We start from the raw sequence: 20455 nt of genomic DNA, 5'->3' as shown, positions 1-20455 counted from the left end.
TTGAACATATGGCTTTAGTACATGATCTTTGGTTGCCAAGTAGTTTGGACATGATGACAGGGCCAATTTGGCCATCTATTGAGGCGGAAAATTTTGAGTTGAGGCCTGGACTTATTGCTCTCGTCTTGCATAATCAGTTTAGAGGATTACCCAATGAAGACCCTCATGAGCACATTAGTAATGTTCTGGAGTATGCCAATACAGTCCAGTATCATGGCGTTTCCCAAGATGCTATCAAGTGTATGTTGTTCACATTCTCTCTCAGAGATGCTGCTAAGGACTGGTACTATTCTTTGCCATCAAGATCATACACTTGGGGTGATATTTCACAAGCTTTCCTGCATAGATATTTTCCACTTCATAAGCAAGCTGCAATTCGTGACCAGATCCTCAGTTTTGCGCAAGATGGTAGTGAGAGCTTGTATGCAGCTTGGGAGAGATATAAGTATTTGCTTAGAAAATGTCCTAATCATGGGCAAAAGGATTGGTTAGTGCTTCAAATATTCTATAGAGGGCTGGCACATGCTTCAAGAGATCTTATTGATATGTCAGCTGGTGGAATAATCATGAACAAGACCGTCGAGGGTGTAATTATTCTCATTGAGAGCATTGCCTTCCACCAAATGCAATGGGGTTATGAAAGGCCTAGTTCAAATCCGAAGGTTGCAAGCCTCGTGCAATCAGAAGCTGTGTGTTCCATAAGTGAACAGAAATCATCCATGGTGCCTAATATTCAAAACCAGCATGTTTCATTCCGGGGACAACAACATTTCAGAACTGAATTAGATCCTCCATATAGAAAGATTGATCTTACTTCAATTATCCTTGATGATGATTATGATATTTTTCAAGATGATGAAACTACTGTAGATCAGATGGAAACCACAATAGTAGATCCAATACCTCATGGCAATGAAACTGTCCAGAATGAGTCAAAGTTGCAAGAAGATGTTTATGAGGAACCTACTATGATTGATGCTAAGTTGAGACAACAAGATATGGAGAAATTCACTTGTGTTAGTCAACTATGTGACTGGTGGAATTTAGTCGTGTCACCAACTGCCCACACTTGTGTTACAACGGTATCTGGGCTATTTGTCAAGAGGAAATCATTAGCTCCACCGGTGGTTGCCTCTATCACAGTTAAAGAGAGTATCTCTGAGAAGAATAGTGAAGATGAGATTCCAACTCCTGCACATACAACTAAGCAAGTCGGAGACATTCCAAGGAGAGAGATACAAGAGGTTGAGTCAAATTTAGAAGAGTTGATACTTCAATATCCTGAGAAGATCCCACGTGTTGCTGAGCTGCATGACTGGTGGAAGTCATTAGTGTCACTGTTGAAACTTAGCAGTGATGGTGATGAGGAGAACATTGCTCAGAAAGAAAGCGAGGTAGTGATCTCAGCAACCCTACCAGATCATGTTAGTGAATATTCACAGATGGGGACACTTCAGACTCAATTAAGTGTTGCTGGTAGTAGCACCATAGAAGATCCAGAGGATGAGAGTCCTCAACTTGAAGAATATTTACAAGAAGACAAGGAACAAGATGATCAAGAGCTACAATTTCCAAGTGATCAAGTTGAAGACTCATCATCTACTACTCCTGAAGAAGTACAAGAAGCTGCTGTAGATGAAGATGAAGAACCTGAGATTCATTGGCCTATTGTCATACATGAGCGTGATGTGTCAGGTTTACCCAATCCTCTTGATGACATGCTCCCTTGTGATTTCTTTGCTTCTAACTTGCATTACATGATGCCATCACTTAAGGTAGATTTGAAAAACTATTTGTTTGGACATGATCATACACACCCTGTTAGTGGCATTACTCTCATTTGTGATGATCACAGTTACTTTCCTCGTGCTAGTTCTATGCTTAATGAAACACATCATTCCCATGTTAGTCTTGAGCTTAATGATAAATATCATTCTCATGTTAGCATTGAGCTTACTGATTTGTACCATCCTAAACATGTGCTTTATAGCTATGCTTATGTAATTGGGTACTCTATAGATGATTTAGAGGGCATTACCCTTGTCACTTGTATTGTTTCCTTGGTTGAGTGCTCTTTCAGGTTGTTGCTTGTGCACGATCCACTACATGCTGACCAAGTTCGAGATGACATTCCCTGGGACCCCGGTGGACTCATGGCATGGGGATGAGGAGAAGCAAGGAGCACACATGAAGAGAGAAGCTGGAGCAGGCATGAGGATAGGGAAGCAAAAAGAGAGGAGTCACAATGCACGAGGATGTGAGAGTGATCAAGCGAGACCTACATCATATAAGCCCGATGAGCTGTTTCATGACTCCAATCTGAATACCATCATACATTATACATGTTGTAATCAAATGTTATTTGGGTCGCTTGAGCAATTTCTTAAATATCGTCCCACTGAATTTTACCTTCGACATAGGGTGATTGATGTGAATATGTGAAGTGAGTGTTGAATGCCTTGTAAACTAGTGATCTACACAATGCTTGCTTTGCCGAAATTAGTGAAAGTTACTAGTTTTGAGTGCTCAAATCCCTAGTACACTAGAAAACTTAATCATTTTCTGCTTTTACCTTGATACACCTAGATCATTAAGTGTCAGATGCTGAGTTTGTGCCTAATGTGTACCCATTGAGAGCAATCACCTAACCACTATGGATTAGCATGCTATGTTCCCTGGATCGGTAGCATGTGAACCAGACATGGAGAAGTGATGATTCCTTTTTTTGTGCTTATGCGTTGTTCATTTAAGATAAGTAATATTGAATAAATTAGTCTGACTACCTACAGTAGCATGTCATGTTCTCGGGATCGGTGGCATGTGAAATCGGGTTAGCTTGGGCAGTAATTAATGATAAAAAATGTAATTGTCGAACCAGGTGTATACCATGTTCTTGGGATCGATGGTATGTTCCTTTGGGGAGACAAACAAAAAGAACTATATAATTGGTCGAGCCGGGTGTATACCATGTTCTCGGGATCGATGGTATGTTCCTTTAGTGAGATCGATAAAATATTATCATTGCTTCCTTCAAAATTCAATAAGTGGTTCAAACACAGTGTTGTGTTCCTGTTAATAAGTAATCTGATCACAAGTTCTTTTAATTCTCGGGATCGTGCTCTCTTTAGGAACCTTTGGCACAATCATCATTCAAACTTGTTGATCCACTTTTATCGTTGTAAACGTTTAAAATGATCAAGTCTACTAGTATCCTATTGCTTTGAAGCACTCCTAACCATTAATTTTCACTAGCTAAGTCTGAAGCATGCCTTGTTTGGAGATCTATTTTATCAGGACATTCTTTACTCAGCTCACTGTTCATATTCTTGCTCTTGTCATATGCCTTTGCTTGAGGACAAGCAAAGATTTGAGTGTGGGGGAACTTGATCAACACATTTCATATACATCTTTTCGCACTCAAATATGCGGTTTATTGTGACCTGACCATCAATTCTTGCTGTGAACTGTTGCATATTTGAATGAAAATCTTATAAAGGGATCATTTACTTGTCACTTGTTTCTTTTGCAGAAAAGTGCGCAAAGGCACTATAAACTTCAAGATTCCGTCTATGTGACTATTGAGATGAGCATATGAAAGAAGAGAAGGAAGAGGGACTTGAGTGTGATGAATATTAAAGTATCAAGGTTCTGCCTAAAGAAGTGGAGGATCAACTTGTGAAGTAGGAAGAGAAGTAGAAGGGCCGAAGTGCAAAAGTGCAGATCTAAGGAGAGGAACCAAATCCCTACCGCAGCCTCTATTCCCAATAAGGCCTGGCATCTCCATCTCCCTCACCCGACCCCTTCTCCACCTCCGGCCGCTACCGCGGCCAGGCCGGCGTGGTGGCGCGCCACCAGCACCTCTCACCGCATCACTACCTCGCGCCATCCATCACTCACGCCATCCAACACCAGCGCCATCCACCACCTCGCGGCTCCAACACCACCGCGCCGTCGCCACAGCACCACCACATCCAGCGCCTCCCTACTGCTCGCTGCTCTTCCCTTACCTCGTTGTTACTCTTCTCCTTCTCCTCACCATGCTGCTGCTTCCCCTCTCACGCCCCTGGTACTGCTCCTTCTCACGTTCCTGCTGTTGCTGCTCGTCTTGCGCCCCTGGTGCTGCTCCTCCTTCCCTCGTCCTTGCTGCTGCTCTCTCCCTCTCTGTTGCTCTTACCTGAATCCCGTACTGTTGCTGTTTCTTTCCCCATGCCCCAGTTGCTGCTTCTTCTTTCTCTAACCTCCTGCTGCCATCTCTCTTTCTCCTTCTCTTCTCTGAATTTTGTGTAGTCAGAGACGTGTAGTCTGAAACATTCAGATTCTAAGAGTACTTGCTCCATGTGCTAGTTACTTCTACTATCTATTTTTTAGTTGTTCAATACTACTCTTGATCTGTGATACTAGTCAAGTGGCTTGTATAATTTGTTTACTTGTGTAACCTGAATCATGGTGTAGTGCCCTGTTCGCTTATGTGTGCTTATGTGTGCTTATGTGTGTTCTGTAGTCCCTGTGTTAATTACGTTCTTGTGAAAATATATATGTTTGTGTTGTGATATATTCCTGTCCTAGTATCATATCTTGTTTACCCTTTTTTTAGTGTTGATTCCTTGTGTTAGCATTTTAGTTTCGCAAGTAATATGAAAACACCAAAAAGACGGTGATTGCAATCTTAATCTCCCTTTGTTGTTTGTATTTTTTTGTGGATTATCTTCGGGTACAATCATTGTTAGTTTAGATTCTTATTTTCTGCATTTATCTCTTAAAATTGTTCTACCTAGCTTTAGCCGAGCATAGTTGTCGTCGCCTAGTCCCTGTGGAGAACACGACATCTGTAGTTTGGGGCGTAAAAACCTTGCTATACTTTCAATTGATCATATATACAAGACGGTGGGCAGCGGAGAAATTATTGGATGGAAATGGAATAACTAAGTACTACATGATCAAACTCCATTACTGACCTGCTCATCGGACAAAATCCGACTACCTCTCAACGTCGGCAAATCTATCGGAGTCAACGTGCAACCATGGCCAGGGAGCGGTGGACTGTTCGAAGGATTGTCCCATAGAAGAACCTTCTCCTCGAGGACGCATGAAAGACCAACAAGCATGGTCTTTTCCCAAACCTGTTTAAGAGTGTCTTGAAAAAGTTGGTGCAGGAAGCACCGAGTCTTGCGGCGGTGAGGACGTCGGAGCGGCGTGCGATTTCTCCCAGAGGATCGTCGTCCAAGGTCTCCCAGCCCTGACGAGGAGGAGAACCGCCTGGCGAATCCATGGGAGCAGCGACGAACTGCCTTCTCTTCGGGGGAAGGGGAACTGGCGAGGAGGAGATAAGAGTGTAGTAACCGTAGGGCCCCGTCCCTTCCAAATGTAGATCGTTCCTCGACGAAGGGGCGAGGCTATTATTTACTACTAGTACTAGCATTATGGAACATTATGGGATTGCATTATACTGTAAATAATAGCACTAGTAAGAAATTTTTGGCACTAGGTAGTAGTTTTTTGCGTGGATTAAGAAATTTTGGGTATGTTTTTGCCATTTTTTGTACACGCCAACTAGTGTCAAAAATGTCTTACATTATGTGACGGAGGAGTACGCACTCGTACTATAGCAGTACTAGTACTACTTTTCTCAACTACGAGTATTAGTGCGACGTATTATACTTCTAGTCTAGTCTAGTCTAGTATAGTGCACTAGTTTTGAACTCTTGAATCTCAGGGCCAAGGAGCTACAGTTGGAAGTGGAGGGTACTACTGTTCTGTAGAACCATCGCTTTACCATCAATGTAGGGGTAGTACACCTGTGTAGTGGCCTAGTGGGTACTCTCGGTGCTATATTCAGTCGCTCCTCTTATGTAGGAGTAGCTGGCCTACTCAGCCGCTCCTCTCACGCACACACTAGCAGCCTGTTTATCAGCGACGGTTACTGCGGTTTGTGGGGGCTGAACATTTGAGTTATTTGATACAGCGAGACTAGGCTTTTCTCTTCCATTTGTGGAGGTGTAATGGATCTCGTCGAACTTTGTTAGTAGTTCCTTCTTTATGAATGAGATGAAGCAAAGCTTTTGCCTCCGTTTAAAAAAACACGTCAAGAGGAATTTCTTTTATAGTAGAGCCGATAATGGAGTGAAGTCCATGCGTGCAATGCCACAAGCTACAGAGTACTAGTAGTACAACACTTTACATAGAGTACAGAGCCATATTGCATAGTTCCCAATGCCCTGCCAGGCTTTTTCGGCTCCTCGGGCTTAATTGGGAGGCGCTAGTTTAAATATGCTACTACTAGCTGATGAGGAAGCTGCAAGCGAGGTGCGGCTAGGGAGAGCACGCGAGCCACGGGATGCTGGGAAATAAAGCCCGTTCACGTGGCTAGGCTGTCCAGTGCACCCAGTTTGTGGGGCCGCACGTCCGTTTGACTTCAAAACTCAAACTACCCGTGTAAAATATTGGCTCGCAGCGAAGTGTAGTATTAGTACTATTTTTTTTAAAAAGGCCGCTGTGCGTTCGGCCGGGATCGAACCCACAAAATGAGGTATACACTCCCGCGACCACTAGTAGTACTCGTTGGAGTACAACGCAACCTAGAATCGCCTTTTGTCGCTAGTAGCACGTACATTGTTCCTTACAAGAAACCCCTAATAATGCAAGAAACAACTAAAATGCCAAGAAACTACTACCACTTGCATACATGGCAGACTTAAGATAAGACTACCTTATCAACCATTGTACATGCTCTTACCAACCAAAATCCTCGAGTGACCTCCTACCTCCGGCCCGTCCACCTAGTCATCCTCGGCCATGGGACGCAGCTACCGCCGCCGACAAAAGGCGAGGTCAAAACCACCGGCGATGCGGAGCCCATATTGCGGCAGCCCGGATGCCAGCTCCATCCGGCGCTCGCGGCCGCTAGCTAGCCAAGATAGCTCCATCCAGCTGCTTGTCTGTAAGGTTTGCTAGCTAGATTGGCACGACAACGCGGAGGCTTGCTCGCGCGCGCCGCGCTCAGGCCAGCCATCTGGCTCGAGCGAAGGCCAGCGCGACGGCTTGTTCGTTCGTGAGTCACGCTCGGGCCAGCCTGCCAACCCGTGCGGAGGCCAGCGCGGTGTCCGGCCGGTCCGGCGGAGCGGCGGCCAACTCGCTCATCACCGGCGCCACCGACGAACATGCATCAGTACTGTTTGAAGTAATGTTCAGGAAAAATAATGATTTGAGGGGGAATAACAGGATAGAAGGTTAGATGTGGGTCCCTCGTGTCAACGGTCAAACAAACTGTGTTGGTTTAAGCTGCCTCGTCAGCACGGACGTGTGGGCCAACCCAGTCATAAATGGGTTTAAACGAACCTAATCGGTAGGAGTACTAGGTAGTACTACCTCTCTCTCAGTTTACACGGCGTGCGCGTACCCCTAGGTCGTCAATTTGACCAACCTAATACAAGTCATATATTACAAAAAATATACCAACATAAACTATGGAGTTTCTACTTTCAAAAGGTATAATTTTTGTGCTATATAGTTTATATTAGGGTGATAAAATTGACAAGCTAGGTATACGCGCAAGACTTGTAAACTGAAATGGAGGTAGTAGAAGTTTTTGGCGTGGATTAAGAAATTTTGGGTATGTTTTTGCTATTTTTTGTACAATAGATTCTTCCTAGGGCTAGTTCAAAGTGGTAGTTTTTTGTTAAATACTCTACATATTGTAAGTAGGAGTGGAAGTTAAGCTTTGGAAGCCAATAAGCAAGGCTAGTTACATAGTGCATATGTGTACATGATTGAAAGTAAATATCAACCATGAGTGACTAATATCTTGATGGAAAACTCGAAACTATGGCATACTAGAAAAAAATACATGGTTGGAAATACTAGCAATGTTCATGTCCGTTGCAACGAATCATAATTAGAATAATACTTATTCACAAACTTGGTACAAAACACCCTAATTTTGATATACATATGTATATTATGTTTCAATTATAATACATTCCTTGGGCTGTTTTGGTGAGGTCAGGGAGGGATGTGGTTGGTTTTAAGATACTAATTATGGGTTTTTCCGCAAATTGGTAGACAAGTGGGATGTTGGTGAGAAAAGGCAACAACTTACCTCACAATCGTTAGATGTAGATCTAATGGTCAGAAACGACGGATGACGGACACACCAGCATCACCAACTTAGTCTTGTGTAGGAGTACTAGCAAGATTCGTGCATTAACGGAACATCAAGATGCATTTTTTTATAAAAGCACTTGTTGTGATTGACCCTTGCGGGAGTAATCCCATGTGTAAAAACTAATGATATCTCAAGAAATATGAGATAAGGTGAAGAGGAGTTGGGTGTGGTGGTGGTTGGTGGTCGGACTGAGCGGAGGCATGTGCATTGACGACACCGACAGCGGCCACTAGGCCATTTTGTTCCAGAGGCTTCCTTTCTTAATTGCTCAACAGTGAGGTTTGTTGGAGATAAGGATGAATGAGGGAAGGCCTTCTCTGCAAATGTGGATAGGGGTGCGGGTATCTTTTAGTTTAATTTCCATCCGTCAGATATAGATCAGATGGTCTATATTGCAAGATGGCACACGTACCATCATCACCAACTCGGTTTTTTATAAAAGAAGAAATATAAGTATGGAGATACAAACGTATTATCGATACTTGCTTACGTAAACTAGCATCTACATTCTATTCAACGCCTCGGCATGTGGAGCCTTAGCACAATGACTTCTCGACTGTGTAAAACAAAGATTTTCCCGTCGCCGACAAGGAGGGGGTGACGGCGGCGCGTTTTTTGGCTTGCTCTAGTCCTAGTAGTCATACTAGGTGGTCTAAGCACGTGTAGATTTATTCTTTTTCACGTCTCTTGTTCGCCGTACTACCACGACTGTTGATGAGTAGACGGTAAGGTTTTCATGGGGAAACCCTTGTTGAGCGTGTTTGCGAGAGAGAGAGAGAGACAGTGTGCGTGTGCGATATGTTAGAAACTAAGGCAATGATAACAGATTCTTTGTGTCTATGTGTGTGGAGGATAGAGAGAGACATGTGCATGGGGCTTTGTGTTGTGTAACATGGAGACACATATACATAATTAGAGAGTGAGTGTGTGAGATACACATGCGGACATGGGGAGAGATGAGGATCCAGATAAATGGGTGTTTGTGCATGTCTGTGTGTGTTTGTGCACGTGTTTGTGTGTGACAGGGAGAGAGTGTATGTGGAGTAGAGAGACCACTGATGATGTAAACCTAGTATAAGGGAAGGGGGAATGGTGTGACATGTGTAGTAGCGAGATAGCATGGGTGCGGGCGGGGGGAGCAGACTATTTGGAAGAGACATCGAGTGCGTGTGTGGGAGAGGGGTGTGAGAGCGAGAGAAAGAGAGAGCTAGCGACGAGAGAGAGAGAGAGAGAGACAGAGAGAGAGAGAGAGAGAGAGAGAGAGAGAGAGAGAGAGACAGAGAGAGAGAGAGGAAGAGAGGGGGCGAGAGGGGTCGTTTGTGTCCATAAATGGCATATAGATAGGGAGACAATGTTGATGTTGTCCGAAATTGGCCTATGAACGGAGACGTAGGGGAAGCGAGTCATCGTGTGTGTGATAGGGACTTCATGAGAGATCGAGAATAGATGGTGTAGGGAACAATGTGCGAAATCGAGAATGATTATACATTAGGGAGCTATGCAAAGAGTCACGACATATATGTGTACAAGGAAGGAGCTGGGGCGGGTCCGCATGTGGGAGAGATAGAAAGAGGAGAGTGGTCCACAAGGAGACAAAGTGTGCTTGTTTGCAGTGGGGGTGGTGTGTGAGGTGAGTGCGCGAGAACCACATAACTAGGGAGATAGACGTTTGGGGGCGACGTTTTGTGTGTATGGGAAATATACACTCTACATAGTGCGTGTGCTCGGGTAAGAGAGATAGCGGGAGACCTAGAGAGTGAGGGAAGAGATGTGTGCATGCCCGGGAGACAAAGTGATAGAGATCTATGTTGGGGTCCAGACTTTACAAGAGAGAGGGGTGTTAATGTGCTCGTGTGTTGGTGTCTGGGGGAGAGAACGACTTCTCTATGCGTGTGTGTGTGGTGGTGGTGGGGAGGGGGGGGGGTGACTTCAGATAAAGAGTGAGGTGTCTATATTTGAGGGACTTTAACGTAATTGAGATATTGTGCACTCATGGTTGATCAATTTGTTTCACAGTTTGTACTATGAGATAACGATACTTTTGAACATGCGTGATATACCTTGATGTACCAGAATTACAAACCTAAGATTGGAATTTTGGAATTCTACTCCATCATTAGCTTTTGTAATTCATTTAAACGGAGGTAAAATTTTTAAGCCGGAATTCGTGATTTGAAATTCATATATCAAACCTAGAGATATACACATACGGGCATGTTCAAACTTTATAATCATTCACTTTATTCATACACATACACATTTTTGCTTTTGTCATCATATTTAGGATAAACACATTTGGAATTTCATTTGAATTGGACCGTATCATGGTATTTGCTTGTAGTAGCTCAATGATCCATATTTGAATTGAATGGACAATCTAAGTTTCGAGTTGGAGACATTGATTTTCAAAACTTGCACTTTTTTTTGCGTGCAAAACAAAGAAATTGTCGGCCATGATATCATAGTCGGCCGTACGAGAGAAGAATACTTATAATTTTAGGTGCCAAAAGCTTTCAAACTTCCCGCTCACATCGAAATATCACGCGCCCGAAAGTTTAGCCCTGCGATCTTCCTGTTTTACCCCTGCCACATGAACGGAAAAGGGCTGCTTTGGTAACTCCATTGTTTTCCCCTCTTTGCCCACTAACATTCTTCCCCACAGCCCCTCCCCTTCCCCTCCCCGACCCCCCAACCACGACAAGCCGCCAAATCTAGTCCTCCGCCGCAGCAGTGGACCTCACACCTTGCTGGATCTACCTTCCGCACCTTGGAACCCCCAACTGCCAACACACCACTTCACCGGAGCCGCTTCAGCGACTGGCTTGTTCACCGCTCCAGTTCTCCTTGACCGCCATCATGGTCCACCGCACCGGATCTGCTTAACCGGCGCCCTCGTCCACCACAGCGTAGGCCCTTCACTGACTCCCTCATCCGCCCCTTCGCTGGCCCTTCATACAAGCCCTCGTCCTCGGCAACATATCCGCCTCACCGAAAGCACTGTACAACGCGCCCGCCGAAGCCTTCATCCACTGCACCGGACCCGCTCCACGGACGCCATATTCAACTCCACCGGCCCTGCTTTACCGACACCGCAGCCTCATCATGTTATTTCGATTTGTACTCCTTCGGTTTTTCTCTTTATCGTGCAATTGTTCACTTACCACAGATGAGCTTTCTTGTATGTCGACATGCGCCGCAACCATAGCACCGGAGCTGCTTCAGCGACGGCGACAGCTGGCCCAAACTCAGCTGTAACGCGAGCACCATCGACGATCCTTAGCTATCAAGTATGACAACGATACCCATACGTCACCGAGAATCAGGTACTATCATCCAACGGCCGGCGCCTACGTTCACTTTCCTAGCATAAGCAACACACCTTTGAATTTCTTTAGGGCATCATTCAGTTCTTCATGAGACGCGTTATTCTGCTTGCACCTGTAGGGCCATACTTCTGGCAGTGAACATGTTACATGTGCTAAATTACATACCAGTGCACATCTATATCTATATCTATACTACTATATAGTGTAGCAGTTTTGAGATGGATCTAGAGCATCAATCATAACCGTTGGTCTCCAAAATCCAAGGGCTAAGATCAGCCGGATTCTCCATGAATAGTAGACTATTGTTGCCTCTGCTGTGTTCTAGAATATTCACGTGGCCCTTCTAGAAATAAAAGGCCCATATGCGATGCCTCATGGGCTATATTACTGCTTGAGCACATGACGACTTGAGCCCAGATAAGAAGGTTTGGGAGGAGAATGGGAAGAAAACATAATAGAGTAACATACAGTTTTTTAATGAACCTCCAGTATTTTAGATGTGAATGTATAGTTTTTTGTGTGAATATTGAAAACAATTGTGGGTGGAATTCCATTTATCAAAATCACTCCATTATACTTTTTTCGAGTCACACTCCAAAATCACTCCATTCTTTTAAGACGTGCATTGCACGTGCATACATACTAGTATAGTTAATATGCTTTAGTTTTGTTCTAATGCCACCTGTTGGTTCCATCAGACTGGTTAATGTTCTCTATGCTTAATTACACATGAGCAAACTAGCATGTGGTTCTGCTGCTTTTTGTTCGTTTTACCCTACATTTTATGATGCTAGCTATTAAATCACTGCTCTGAGCCTCTGTTCATTACTTGTTTGTGTGTTCTTGATCTTCCCAAGTTGCATGAGTAATTTGATGCCTCTATTAATTATGGATCTGCCAACCCCATCAAGCAAAATATTTGTTCTTTTGGGGCCGACACCTCGAACAAGCATAAAAATAGAGGGAAGCAGATATATTGTCGTGTATGCAGACACCCTTCTTTCATTAGTTTAGATGAACCATTGATGATCAATTCGGAGAAGTGCATGCGATTAAAATTAATTTTACCTAAATAGATGGTGCAGAATAAACTACAACAACTAGATTTGCAACCACGGGATGCTGACGATATTTTCAAAGAGCATTGCAACAGCAGCTAGGCTTCACAACAACATATGGTAAGCCAATGTGTTTTAGTACATGTGAAATGTAATGCGAGTGGGCTGCTTTCTTGGCTTGTGCCCTCAACGTGTAATCCTACCGAATTACAAATAGTTCAGTTGTCTGCTTTGCTGTATTGCTTGATTCGAATGCTTGTTTGTTGTTATGCTATACCCGAGTTGACCAATATGTCAGCAGTGCCTACTGTACTATCGTAAAGAAATGCATGCCTATTTCATTTGAGTCCTTAACTTTTCCTCTCAACTTCATCACAAGACTGTCTTCGTAGTTTATATGAGGCCACACTATTAAGTGCTTTCTCAGATTATTTCAACTGCTTAGATGCCTTGGCAACTTAAATATAGCAGTTGCACACTCCCTTTCAATTAGGGATGTCAACTGGGTCCCGTTTAATCCCGATTAAAGTCCACTAGTGGTATGATAGTTCAGAAGAGTTTTTGTTTTTTGAGGAAAATGAACTAGGGAGGTAGCAAAAACTAACTAGATGGGACTGGCGGATGTCGTTTATTTGCCACTTACATCCCTAGTTTCATCTTACCATTTTAATTTCTTTTTGGCTGATGCTGCTTCGAACCATTCAAATATAGTTTGCCATGCTCGGCAATAATTCGTCCGTCATTTACCATGTAAGCTTACTGCCTGGATCATATGATAACTATCTCTTACTTATGTCCAGCGGAAACCTTTCAGGATGCCGTTCACACTAGGACACAATGTACAACCCTAGAATCTATTTGTAGAAGCAGTGCGCCATCCATGTTACCAGATGGTAGCAGTTCAGAGGCAACACCGCCGGAGAGCAGTCTGAGCACAAATATTATAGTGCTTGAGGGTCTACTAGAGGCAGAAAGAGATGGTGTGGCTGCCATGAATGAGGTAATCTTTATCTTGAGGCTGGAAATTATGGAATTAGCGGCACGCATTATGCAAGCAACCCAAGAATTGGAGGAAGTAAGAATGTTGCATTTGAAGACGGAGGAGGTCCTGCTGTTTCTGCTATCTGAAGCCCAAGGTAATCCCGGTTCTTCTTTAGATACCAGTTGAAATTGTCATTAGATTATTGTACTTGCATGTTGTGTCATGTCTCTGAATGGATTATGTTGCAAGACCCCCGATGTTGTCCGGAATTCCATGTTGTCCATGTGTTGTAATGATCCGAATTTTTTAGGCGAGGTAATCCTCAGTACTTGTATGATTGACATAAGGTGAACTGTTTTTCGTGTGAGCATATTGTATTGGATGAAATAACTGTTTGAATCAGAGTGTATCCAACCTACTGAACTCGAAGATCACGGCATTTCTAAATCATAATCATATATAAAAGTGGAATAAATCTTTGTTGTGGTGTTGAAGAAATAAATAACAAAACGTATAATTATCTGTGGATATTCGTAATCGAATACAAATTGGATTTGAATTTAGTTTGCCAGGTCCTAGGGCAAACATGAATGCTAATTCTCCCAAGTTTTGAATGAAGCGGCTAAACACCCACTATAATTTGTGGGCTGCCTGAAGCAAGTGTTTGCGAGATGGAAATTACTGTCTACCCCTAACACTGAGTACATCCTTATCGACCGGATTTACACTGCTGTCGATAGGGGTAGACTAGTAACTTCAATCAGATGTGACACGACGGCCTCTGAGCCCATTCAGACATGGTGGGCGCCAAACGTGGGCAGAAAAACACATGTGTCTCTTCCTCCATTTCCCCATTCATACACGATGGGCGGCAAAACAAACTCTCCTCGTCCGAAATCGATGTAGGCTAATATTTTAAATAGGGGCAGATGTGTAACTTCCATCAGATGTGACACAACCGCCCTACCTGTCAGCCCCGTTCATACACCGTGGGCGCCAACCGTGGGCGGCAAAACACCCTCTCCTCGCCCGAAATAGTTACCGGCAAATATTTGGGAGATGCGAGATTACCGTCCTATCACCAACCGACGCTATGTCCGAAATTTTAAACGGGGGATAAGTTCGTAATTTTCCCCCATTTCAGAGAAGCGCGTCCCAAATTTTAAGATCCCCCTCCCCTCCATTTCCCCATTCATACACTGTCGGCGGCACGACAACCTCCGCACTACAGCCAGCCTCCTCCTTCTGCCACCCCATCATCCACCTTGCCGGAGCTGCTACCCCTACCCCGTCGTCCACTGCAAGAGATGGACGTCTCTCATCCACGGCGCTGGGCCAGGATCCTTTCATCGCCTCCTCTCGCTTCATCGGCACCGTCGTCCACCTTGCCATTGTCGCTCCTACGACCGCCTCGTCCACGACAACATGATATATCCCCCGACCCGGCCGTCTGCCGTCTAAAGTCTTCTTCCCCGCCGCCGACAGCCATCGCACCCGCAACACCCTCAACGTATCAGCATAGGCCTACACGGCATCGCAAGAGAGGTGGTACTCTTCCATATGTGCTTAAGTTATTGATCTCACCCGGAAAATAGATTGTAATTTGTTTACTGTACTTTTTTATCCGTAGCAAATCGTAGTGGCTAGTTGAAAGCAAACATTAGTTGCGAAGTAGCTTTGTCCGGTTTGCACCTTCAGATCTGCCATGGCACGGGCACTATACTTGTAAAGCTTATGTTTTCCCCCCTTTATATTCACTACCATCATCGTAGGTGCTTCGTGTCGTGCTAGCACTACTCCTCATGACCTCAACCCAAAGCTTATGTGTTGAAATACGAATCTGATATGATGGTCATATCACTAAAATAGAGAACGTTTAATTGGTCACCTAATGTTCCTATATTCATTTTGAAAAGCATGTGCACCACCCACTGGTCCAGCTAGTTTCACTTTCCTGATTTTTCTCTTGATGCTTAGGGTTTTCCCCTTTTATCTAATCTACTATGATCTGCGTAGGTGCTTTCTGTCGTACTGGCATTACTCCACCCTTCAAGCTAAACAACACAACACTCAGAATTTGAAAGCTTAGTTGTTCAAATATTATTGTGATATGATATTGATATTAGTTAACTAACACATTTAATTGGTTAGCTAAAGGTCCCACTTGAGTTTCCAAATGCATGTCGCGACATATAGAGAGACAGCATAATTGCATTTCTTTGTCACTTGTTGACCGTACTTTCTTGTCCGTACCAAATCTTAGTTGTTATTTCAAAGCAAACATCGGTTGCTAACTACCCTTTGCGCGGTTTGCAGCTTCAGATCTGCCATCCCACTGCCACGGTCAACACTGTACTCATCATGCTTATGTTTTCCCCATTTTATGATGACCACAATAAGCCTACGTGGTTCGTGTCGTAATAGCACTGCTCCACCCATCGAGCTAAACAAGCTTAGTTGTACAAATTCATATCTGATATTATTGCTAATATTAGTAAAACTGAGAGATGTTTAATTGGTGATCTAAATGTTCCTACTTTAGTTTCGAAATGCATGTGAGCCACATATGGAGAGACCGGAAAGAATAGTATTTCTCTGTGCGCTCTGGTTCATCATGGGTGGCCAACTGACATTGTATTGAAAGACTTGTAATATCTTCAATCTGCTTGCTCTTTTGCTCTTCTTTAAGATGATACTCTTCTCTTGTGGTCGACTGGTCAGGTCGAGTTGTTCTCCCTTAGTATATTTTGAATCTGTTAGGTCAGGTCGACTTGTTCTTCTTTACTATATGTTGAACCTATCATCTGCGAAGTGTCATCACTTCTGGAGCTCTCATATTTTGAGTAGTAGGCCACATTATATTAATGCACACAACAAATTAGAGCATGCATGGCATCTTTACAAAGAAAATCTCACTTGTTTTTATGTTTTCATGCATGTCACATATTGAACATTATCAAAATGAATATGAGAATGGGTGCACGAGAGGAATATTGCGGAACGATCCACTAGCTAACAAACTTGTCATGGTGGAGGATGGCCTATCTTATTCACCCATCAAGGTGCTTGCTCTAGCTTTGCAAAGTTGTATTGGTCGCACATATTTTGCATCTGACCTCTTGCATTACTTCTACTTTGTTACACCATCTGCTTAGTTTAAGCATCATATATGATTATATGCCATACCTATCCATTTTCTGTACCTATTCCATGTGTCGTCACACTATGTTTTTCCAGTCAAATGTTGTTCATTCGTAATAGATGTCCAAAAGGAAGAGGGTGAGTGCAGATCCTCAAGGAGTACAAACTATGTATTTGGAAAAGGTAGTGATACATGTTAAATTAGATAGATCAGCAGCCACAAAAAACACATGCCCAACTGTACCACACTTTACCCCTACTCCAGTGGCCAAACCCCTATTAGAACTGCTGGGAGCCCAGCGTCAGGTACTGTCTATGATATCAATTCAAAATTTGAACTCCTAAATTTCTGCTTGTGCCTTACCTTCTCTCTTGTATGAAAACTAATTCATATGAATCTCCTTGCTCAAAGGATCATACGATCTCAAAACAATAATGGGCTCTGCATTGCTCTCGTCGGTACCTCTCTCCCTTTTGCCTTGTAACGCTGTACTTAATTAATTGCTATTTGATTATGTATCATCAGTCTGCACCTGAGCTTCATTATCCTCTCTTTCTTCCATTATTATTTGATCTATATTTACTCTTTGCAAAATGTAGAATAATGGCAATGCTTATAAAGAATTTTCTTTGGGGAATTTATTGAATTATCCTTCCATCAACATGGAGAAGGGCTTTGTCCATCCCGTGTTAACATGTAATGTAAGTTCATCCTTCTCAAGCCTTCAAACTTTGTTCTAGTATAGATTTGGATAGGCATCATTTCTTCCACTTCTGTTTGCTTTGCTGTTTACATCTGATTGGATGTTTGCAACAACTACCAGTTTCAAATTGTAGTTGTAAAAACATGTTCCTTATGCAGAACAGATTCATTTATTTGCTTATATAATTGTGAAACCTGTTACGTGTCTCCTTGTTTCTCTTTCAGAGTCGTATCTCTTATGCCAGGCAGAACTTTAGGGAAAATAGTGAGCCAAACCATCTTGTGGACAGCGAGATGACCCCAAGGTCCTGTCTTGATGAAGACAGTGAGTTGAAGCTACTCACCAGCAGGTGTGAGACAACCTCTGTGCAGTCGCTGCCTCAATCAGTTCGACTTCTTCAGTCTCAACTTAAAGCGGAAAGGCTTGCTTCAGCTCAGTTCCGACTTGAAGTCAAAGATGCAATGAAGATGTCAGAGGACTGCCATGCACACCATAAAGCCTTAAATCTAGTGTTGATGCATCTATCATTGACACAACTGAGGTCTACTTAGCTTCTTCAGCTGTTTGGGGGCCCTTCCTGGCCAGGCCTAGTGCCTTCTGAAGTGCTCTCAGTTTTGTATATTCTTTTGTCGGCGCGTTTATTTGCACTGGTGGCGAAGTTTGATACCTAGTGGATGTAATATGTGATAGCCATGATAGCCTAGCGTAAGTTGCTTGCTTATTTATTTCCTTGTTGTCTTGTTTATTTTTTTGCTTGTAGTCATTGCAGTTCTTTTTCCGCGGTTTGCTAGTGGCTGCAATAACCTATTTTTTAAAACTAGGTTACAATAACCATGGGCTAATATTTACTGTAGTGACACTGGGCCTCCTACGGGCCGTAGAAACAGTGGGCCTTCTACGGGCTGTAGAAACAATGGGCCTTCTAAGGGCCGTAGAAACAATGGGCTTTCTATGGGCCGTATCATCAATGGGCCTTATATGGGCGGTATGATAACATGGGCCAATAACAGGCCGCATTATGTCCGTAAACGGGCTAGAGTTGGAATTGTCCGTTCATGGGCCGACCATAATGTGCCATCAATAGGCCGTATTTCATGACGCTATGAAAACGGCCCAACGTATTAACGGACCACAAACGGGCCGACTGTAACCACGGGCTGAATTTGGTCCACAAGCAGAAAATGACAGTAACGGGCCATAAGTAAACGAATGCTGGAAATGAGCCCAAGAATAAATGGGCTCCGAGAAGGCCGAAAGATAAATGGGCTGGAAACGGCCCAACGGAATAACGGGCCATTAATGGGTATAAAGTGATACACTGTTCATTACGGGCCAGTTTCACCACGGGCCATTAATGGGTGTAAAGTGATACACTGTTCATTACGGGCCAGTTTCAACATGGTCCGTTAATAGGCCAAGAGTTACATAGGGCCTCATATGAGCCGAAAGACGTCTTGGGCCATACATGGGCCAGAAGTGAAAACGGACTGGAATCATATTGGGTGACCCAGATGATGCTACTGGGCCTAATTCGGATAGGGCGTAACGGGCCTTGGGTTAGCGGGCTGTAAATGGGCTATATGAGAACAAGCCGTTAACAGGCTTTCCAAGGGCCGACCCGCCATATTTTGACCAAGTCAAACGGGCCGGCCTTTTCACAAGAATGGGCCTCTGTTGGGCCGTGCCACGTGTCGACGTATCATAGGCGCCTTCCGTCCAATGAGTGGATGACATCTGTCCCAACGATGAGCAGACACGTGTTTCCTCCAGCCAATGATGATTTTACACGTGGAAAATCCCTATTGGTCGGGGCTGTTAACGGGTTATCGGATCCAAAACCCGACCTGATAGCTTAACGGCATTCCGTTACGGTGGATGCCACGTGTCGGTCACCCTTGACGAAAGCAGTTATGTGACGCGCGATTTATCGTCATGGAAGTGGACACTTCCGTGATGATAATTTTGGTAATGTCATGGAACACTTCTACGATAACACATGTATGACTATCTTGATTCTGTCATAAATTTGTCATGGATGTACATGCATGACAAAAAACGCGACCTACTGTGACAAACACGTATCATCACGGAAGTGTATTCTTTTTGTAGTGCCTGACCCTACACCCCGGTAAGGCCATGACCTCCATTCCCTCCTCTCTGTCTCATCCACGCCCGAGCGCGTCCAGCGCCCGCGCTCACGGCACCCCGCCCGCGCGGCCCTGCTTCGCCCTGCCGTCCGCTCGCGGTGGACTCGTGCCCTGCTTGCCCGTGCTGCCGCGCCGGGGTTGCGCCTTCCGCCGCCACCTGTAGCCTGTAGCCACCGGCGCCTACCGCTCCCCCCCGCGCCTGCCGAAGGCCGCCATGGCTCATCTCACCGGCGCGCGTGCCCCGCAGCTCCCCGTGCCCGGCGCTGCTCCCGTCGGCACCGGCCATCGAGGCTCCAGCCACGCTTGCCCTCGCCTCTCATGGCGTCGGGTGCGAGCACCCGCACCAGTACGCCCGTCGCCCTCATTCCTCTCGCCCGTTCGGGCGGCGCCCGTTGGCCCGACCCGCTATGGCCTCTGGGCCACTTCCAAACGGGGCCCGCGCCCCTGGAACGGTAAAAAAAGGAGATTAAAATGAATAAATAAATAGTAATAAAAATTAAATTTAATTAGTTAGTTAACTAAATTAATTAACTTAATTAATTATGTTTAATTAACCTAATCAATTAACTAAACTAATTAAACATGTTTAGTTAGCCTTAGTCTATGACAGGTGGGTCCCACTGGACCCAACAAGCCAGGTTTGACTTTGGTCAGCTGGGTTTGACCTGCTGACGTCATGGTGATGTCATGCTGACATCACCTTTCACTGTTCTGGATAATGTTTGATTTAAGTAATTAAATAAATTCTAAAAATGATTAAAAACTTTGAAAATTAATATAAAATAAACCGTAGCTCGGATGAAAATACTTTGTACATGAGACTTGCTCAGAACGACGAGACGAATTCAAATATGCAACCCGTTCATACGGCACGCGTCCCTATCATAGTGAACGTGCAACATTTCCCCTCCGGTCCGTCTATCAGAAAATGCCAAA

The 20455-nt window shown here is 44.2% G+C and overlaps 1 pseudogene; it reads right to left on the bottom strand.

Annotated features, from left to right (window-relative positions):
• Window positions 1-386: 386 nt before the first annotated feature.
• Window positions 387-478, bottom strand: LOC119326956 (annotated as a pseudogene).
• Window positions 479-20455: the final 19977 nt, after the last annotated feature.

This window comes from Triticum dicoccoides, chromosome 6B (assembly GCF_002162155.2).
Source record: "Triticum dicoccoides isolate Atlit2015 ecotype Zavitan chromosome 6B, WEW_v2.0, whole genome shotgun sequence".
Classification (NCBI taxonomy): Eukaryota; Viridiplantae; Streptophyta; class Magnoliopsida; order Poales; family Poaceae; genus Triticum; species Triticum dicoccoides.
The sequence above is the reverse complement of the archived record's forward strand: the minus strand, read 5'-3'. Positions and strand labels throughout refer to the sequence as shown.